Raw genomic sequence first — 7580 nt, 5'->3', positions numbered from 1 at the left:
GGGCCCGAGCTTCAGTGGAGCTCCTGCATCAATGGGCAGAGACTGTGGGTGGGGGTCCCAGCTGAGGCTGGTCAGGGCACGTCATACCTACAGGAGCCCTCATGGCCCTAACAGCAATACAGTCCAGCTGTCCCACACGATATTCAGTTGGTGAAGAAAATGAGAGTCTCCACCCTGTGGACTCCTACATCATCTGGCATCTTTCAACTTCTCCAAGAAGCTTAGGACCTCCGCCTCGTAGTAGCCTCCTTCCTGACTTCTACCCATCTTGTATGGGTACAGTGATTCACAGCTTTATGATATAATATTGCTATATCAGCATATACTTTCACTAGAAGGCCATATTACAATCGCATGGGAAGGCTGAATTTGGGCATTTCTTGTCTGAACCATCATTTTAAACATACTTTGTGTTTAACCCACATGGGCCATCTAAACTGGTCAGACTGGCAAACTAAATGACTATAAAAATACACATGCTACAGTTAAGTTGCTGATTCAGTTTGCAAGTATTTGTTATACTGAAGAAAAATAGTTTCACAGCAAGGACTTTTTTTGTTTAGTTCTAGCATATAAGTAGGGGGTCAAAGTTAATAATTACTGTTGCATAAAAGTTCAAGAAACTACCTTGATTTCTCATTTCTCCTACACTTCATTTCAGTGTAGAAGACCGACTGCAGTAATATTTAAGTGTCTAACTAAAATGGAGATAGAAAGCACAAAGTTTCACCCCTTCAAAAACATTAGTCATTGCCACACAGGTAAGCAAACAGAAAATACTTAGCACAGTAGAACAGGAGAAGAGTTTGAAGTCTGAAAAAAAAATCCAAGAACAAAAACCCAGTAGAATAACAGCAGAGAAGGAACTCCAGAGAAGAAGAGGGACTCTGTCAACACTCAAATAACAAGTAAAAATCAGCAGCCAAAATGACAGTTTTCCCAGCTGTTAGGTTTTGTATGAATTATGCAGGTTGTAGTTCTTGTCACGTGACGACAGGGGACAGACCTAAGGCTCCCTCTGATGGAGGGAGCACCTCTGAGCACCACCCCAACGGAGGCTGAAGCTTACCAGCCACAACGCACTGAAATATTTGCACCTAAGTCACTGCTAGGGAGGGCTGACAGGCTGGACAACTGCCTGGAAGGGCCGGAGAAGATGGATGGATGCTATCAGCAAATTTCTTCAGGGTGAGCATCTGTCCCCACAGGTTCCCTAGCTCTTCCCCTGGGAGCCAGCCAGGTACTAGCATGATTTGGCCCCTACAGAGATATTTCCTGTGGCAAAGGAGAAACCCCTGTCATATATGCACACAATGCCACTTGGGCATTTGAATGTTGTCATGCTATTTTGGGATGCAGAGAAGTGCCACTTCCTCCTCGGCAGTGTGGGAGAAGATGCACTGAGCCAGCAGTCCTCAGATTGCTTTTCTACATCCCCCTCACCATAAGTACGTTCCGGATTTTGGGTGCTCTTCCCACGTAAGAGTTGCTTTTGGTTTGGATGGGTGCAGAGGGAGTGCTGGCTGGATTGCAGCAGGGGACATGGCAAAGAGAGGACAGAGGGAGAAGGGCGCGAAGGAGCTCCTGACAGCCAGGCTGAGAAAGGAAGAAGGAGAAGTCTGCGACTGCTGCAAGCCACAGAGCCAAACCAGTACCCCTCAGCAGGGGCACCAGGACCAGAGACAGCAGGAGAAGCAGGCTTTTCCCAACAGCTCTCAAAATCCACGGATTGCCTCATCCACGCTTCTTGGTGCTGCCTGTCTCCTCACGCAGACGGAACCTTTTAAGCACTTCTTCACCTCCTGGCTCTGTTCCCAGGCCATCTTCTTGCTTTCCTCCCTCCCCTACTCATCTCTCAGCAGCTCCCCAGGGACAGGCCACCTTCCCTCACTAGCAAATGTACTCCCCAGGTCCCTAATGGAACAACCATTATCAGTTTGAGAATAGCCGTGCTAAAATGCCATGCCCTCTCCAAAGATCATAAACAGTAGCCCACAGACCAGGGTCCAATTAGTTAATTAAGATGTGTGCCTTTACTGAAGAAAATTGTTGTCAGGCAGTGAGAGAGGCAGGCAAGATAAGCAAAGCACCAAAAAAGAAAAAAAAAGAAGTGAAATTGTTGACTCATATTGGTTATTAACTGAAGGCCTCAAGAGAAAACCGCTAATGTGAAAGTTATAAAACTGAGAAAAAAACAGAAGGTAGTTATAAGACAGCAACTCAGCAAGACAGAGGATTAGCCTGCTCCAGGGAACAACAAAGCCTGGCGTTTTCCCACGTGACTGACAACTGTGTGGCCAACGAGAACATGTCACCCTGCACTGGGGTGCTGAGAGTAGCAATGCTTGTGTGCTAGGTGTGTTAGACCTAGCTATCTTCTTTGTGCTTTCACCATGAGTAATTGTTGTGTACTTAAAAACCTGCGCAATCCTCCTCGCAATCCTCTATGCATGGAAAAAGATGCCCAAATATTAGTGAACCTGTGGAAAAGAAGGACCACGGCCCAGACACTCAGGTGGCATATAGGTGTGCCACTTCCTGCTCAGCACGCTGGTGTTAGTAGATCCATGTGCTCAATCTCAAATATTGAGGAGAGCTCAGTGCTGAATCTCAGAGGCTAACTGTAATGCATTCATCTCACAGCTCAGATGAGGAAGTGTTTGCATGTATTTGCTTTAAGCACTGCTGCAAATAGCGGGCTCTTTTCTTGATAGAAAACAAAATTTCCATCCACTTTGTCTCAGCATCTCAGCATGGTGGTCATTTCCTCAAGCTACGGCATGGCTGTAGCCTACCTTCCAGCAGCAAGGCAAGCCATGGCTTTGATTCTGCTACTACTGTTTTTCTCATTATTTAGATCATTTGATAAGAGTTTGTGTTTTACGATATAGGTGCCCAGGCTCTACAGGGAAGAGCACTTTTACATCCCGCTATATTGTCAGCAACCACTTGGCCACACTCTCAACACAAAGGCAGAAGGAAGAATGGGCTAATGTTTGGTGGCCCCCCATGACTTGTGCAGGATAGCTTATATGCACACTGCTCCTCAGCCATTCCCACATCAGGAAGAATTGGCATGGGTATAGGACCCTGCAGAAAACACAGCTCTTCCCAAAACGTGTCTTCCTCCTAAGCCAGGCAGTAGTCCTGGGTGCAGTGCAGTATTAGTGAAGTATACTTCTGGTTCCTGAGCTAAGATCTCTGTTTTCCTACTTGATACTGCAGCTGGCATATTTCCTTCTGCCTATGCATCTGACTAATGCCCTTCTCAAAATCCAGCTGCCTTTTTGCTTTTTGAGGAGAGGGAACTCTGACAAGGGCGGTTGAAAGCCTTCCCTGCTCTAACCTGGCAGGTGTTGTCGCACCTATCATTGTCCCTGAGCTCAGAGTGGGGCAGAAGAAGTTATAAATAAATAAATAAATAAAAAGAACAAAATAAACAGACAAAACAATGATTTATTTAAGGGCCAAAAGAGGGAAGTCTCCCAAATATTAATTTTGGGGGTTGGCAAAACTGAAGTCAGCCAAACAGAGTCCAAAAGAAACATTAAGGTAGAGAATTATTCTGTTTCAGCTACTGGCTAAATCACAGAGAGGAAGGAGCTTCAGACGTTCCTGCTGTTCTGTTGCTGAAGTAGCAATTATCTGCCTTTCACAGTGTTATTATGCAGTCAGCCTCATTTGAAGGAAAGATGTCCTGAGACAAAAGATTTAAAAATACTCTTTTGTTCGCAAGTTCCTTTTAAAAAGTGTTGGTTTGTTCTGTTTCTTTTTTTTAAGTCACATTTATTTGACAAAGGAACCTCATCATTTCATTGAGTTTAAGATTAGATCATTAGACCTGAGACGCTATTACTTGTTACAATCGTCCATGACTCTCAACCACAAGATCTCATTTCAGCAGTGCTTATCATTAAAATCATCATTAAAATACTAATTATCATTAAAGCTAGAGATAGTATGATGTACATTAAAGACCAGTTTATCTCTGTGCAGTCTGTACACAGGAGGACTTGCCCTGAAGGTTGATGCTACCTACAATATTTGCTGGACATGTCATATAGCCAGTAAATCTTTTTAGGCACTTCAAATTTAGTGACAGCTAAGCACAGGGATTCCTGTTCTCGGATCTCATTCTGACAATTTAGCAACCCCTAATACCTTTTGTGTGCAAGTCAATTGTTGTCAGGGTGCCAGTAATCACAATCTTCATATATCCAGGAGAAACATAGCAGTAGAACTGTAAGAGGGACTGACCTCTTTGGAGTAAGTATTTGAGGAGCAAACAGTATCAGAGAAATCTTTAAGACAGATGTATGTCAAAGGGACCCCAAATGCCTAAGTGAAATAGCTGAAATAAGAAGCTCAGTAATTCAGTCTAATAATTGTCCCACATCCCTGGTACCTGATCTGCTAAGGACATTACTTCCAATTTCACCTAAGTTAGTCAGCATTCCTGTTGGCTGCTTTGCATGAACTCAGACCAAATTCAACCCAAGCATTTTAATCATCGCTAAAACCCACTTTATGTTAGGATCCATGACATACAACAGGGTATTAATATTGACCTATCATATAATAGACACCTTGACTACTAAGATAAATTACTTTTAAGTGTAGACATTGCCAGGATTTATAGAAGATAAAGGAATTTCCATAGAAGGTGACAATGCCTTTCTGACATTGCCTAAGATCTTAACGTTACACTTAATATAAATATAGCCTTGTCTTATTAAAAGGTGCAGATCAGCATGTGCAATGATTGTGTGATAACACTGAACTTCTGCTGAAGACAGTGAGACTAACCTCATGCCAGTTGGTTTCCTTCCAGCTTAGATAAGTAACTACCACAGCTGCCATTCATTACAACTCTCAAACCAGCTCTGTTTAAAATATTAAACTCAGTTTTAAATATTAAATATTAAATACTGAAGTAGCTGGCTCTGCAGCTGCTCTCATTTGGAGCAGAGGAACTTCATGGAAAGCCTCCTTCTCCATGCAGTGGCTGGTAGAATCTCCCTAGAAACAGTTTACATCAGCCCATCACCATTTCTTCTGCTAGGACCCTGTTTAAGCCTATTAGATGGGAACCTCAGCTTCTCAGTACTCTTGTCCCAGAGCAGACAGGCTACTTCTTTGTGCCTTCTGAGGCAATGGTGAGTGAAGCTGGAGATGCGGAGAAGGCACAGATTTAGTAGATAAAACATATTACTAGGATGGTGGCATATTGTAAACACCTAGAATTGAATAACTGGGTCCAGGGAGCTCAATGGCTTACCGTTTGCAAACGCATGGTCAGCTGAAAGTGAAGCTTCAAGAGGCAAATAGTTAAATATGGGCCATTCTCATGATGAAATTGGTTTGTTTAGTCCTATTGTCTATTTGTTTCGACAATTGTTCTAATTGTGCCATTGTTTAACTAAACAAAAAATTTGATGGAATTGATGACAAAAAATTCCAGTTCAGATACATCTCAATGCATTTACAGTCTTCCAACAATATTGCCTTGAAACCCCATTCAAAAGCACCCATATAAAAATAAATTTTACAATGAAACAGAGGTTTGCGCTGAGTTGCACAGGATGCACTCAACCTTACAAAGATTGATCTCTGAGCAGGCAGCTGACTGCTATATTCCCTGAGGTGTCTGTTAGGAACGATGATTTTCTAAGGAACAATGTAGTAGAAAATCTATATATATAGTTGGAACTACCCAGCAAATCTAATGAGAGAGTTTACGTGATTAGTAGGAGGAGTGGCTCCAAAGTTCTTCATTTGAGAGCATTTGAATTGTCCAAGTCTCCAAGGTAGACCCTAAAACTTGGTCTCCACTCATTGAATTCAGCAGCTGACCAGCTTAATGGGAAGAGACTACCACCATAGATGGATTCAGTGATTACTACACGCTAGTTTGGTATGCAGCTGATGAAGTGATGCAGATCACCATGTCAAAGCTTACAATAACATACCGACAACATCTGTAAGTCTGAAACGTGGTCCAGAATTCCCTTTAGCTCAAGCAGAAGATGAATGTGGCTAATTAACAGCCAAGGTATGGGAAAGACAGGCAAATTATTTGCACGCAAGATTGTGATAGACCCTGCTTTTTTTTAAAGATGATTGTGATGACCATACCTTCATTGGAACCCTTGTTCTAAAGGTTCATGCTAAACTACTAGCGTGTGCTAGGCTTTCACCACCCTTCTAATATATGAAGACAAAGAGCTGGATATCCATACACTATATTAATCACATTAAGATGGTGTATTCAACTTCTGGAAATAGAAGAGTATGCCCTGGTCAGAGCTTGCAACTAATGTAGGTGGACTATAGCATCTGCTACAAGATTAACTGGAAAAAGTTCCTGTGTTCCCAAGTCACTAGGGATCTAGAAGTGATTTCTGCACAGCACACGTGAGTAGACACGATGCTAATTAACATGGGTTCTCTGCAGTGTGATCATGAACATACATCAGAACTAGCTGTCTAGCTTCTGCCTGCTGCACAAAGGACAGATTCTCTCTGAAGAGATCTGTTGTCCTTGCAGGAGAGCTGAAATGGTATGATCTGTCTGCAGTACACCTGCCATGCTTTCTGTGTCAATAACCTAACATCAGCCTTGCACCATCTCTTCAGGAAGGATGCTGAAGTTCTCCAAAACTCCAGAATTATATGTGGCCACTGTCATTTAGCAGAGAATTTGTCTTCCATGGGCAAAAGTGACAGCAAGCCTCTATTACTCATTCAGTCCAGACTTTAAAATTGCACCTTGATAACAAGCTCCAGTGCATGAACCTTGGACCTTTTAACAAAGGAAACCTAACCTGCCCTCACTTTTCCACTCAGTTTCAGACTGCACTGGATTGTGCTGATTTGCAGCCTGTTGTTCTGCCCTGGAAGAGAGACGCTATACCCCAAGGCCTTCCTTTCTTCTTGTAACCCATAGGACAGAGAGACCACAGAAGCTTGTGTGACCTCCCCTTTCCAAAGCAGGACCCATTCATACCACTTATACCAAAGTTTATACTCCAGGCAACTGCTCAAGACTCCTTAGAAAGGATTTTTAGGTCATCTTCAGGCCCAGGTTCAGTGGACCATTACAGAAGTCTTCATATAACTGCCCTTACTGTGGTCTTTGGTTCTCAAGAGCTGGAAAAAATAGCAAGGGTTGCCACTGTCTTCTTGCTGTTTTCCTTGCAGTCTCTGTTCCTACTGCTTCAACTGCTGGCAGAGTGGATCTCTATAGTGCTTCTGCCAAGCAGAATTACTCCTGTTTGCCTCAGGGTCTGATACAGCTGTTGGTAAACTTCCACCCTGCTCTCCCAGCTATTTTACAAGGAGCTTCAGATTATTTTCTGGGCACAGCTACTGTGTTCTCATTCTGTGTCAGATACTGACTGATCTGATTTTCCTCTAGTCTAGTTAAAACACTCCAACAACTGCTTTAATTAAAAAAAAATCATTTTTATTTTACCTACATAAAACAAACATAACAGAGGAATCCAAGCCATTACAGAGGAAACAATACACTCCTTTAGATCAGGCACAAGCATTTTTCTTCCCCTTCAGATCAGGGAAAA

This window comes from Ciconia boyciana, chromosome 1, assembly GCF_034638445.1.
Source record: "Ciconia boyciana chromosome 1, ASM3463844v1, whole genome shotgun sequence".
NCBI classification, from domain to species: Eukaryota; Metazoa; Chordata; class Aves; order Ciconiiformes; family Ciconiidae; genus Ciconia; species Ciconia boyciana.
This window is presented reverse-complemented; position numbering follows the sequence as displayed.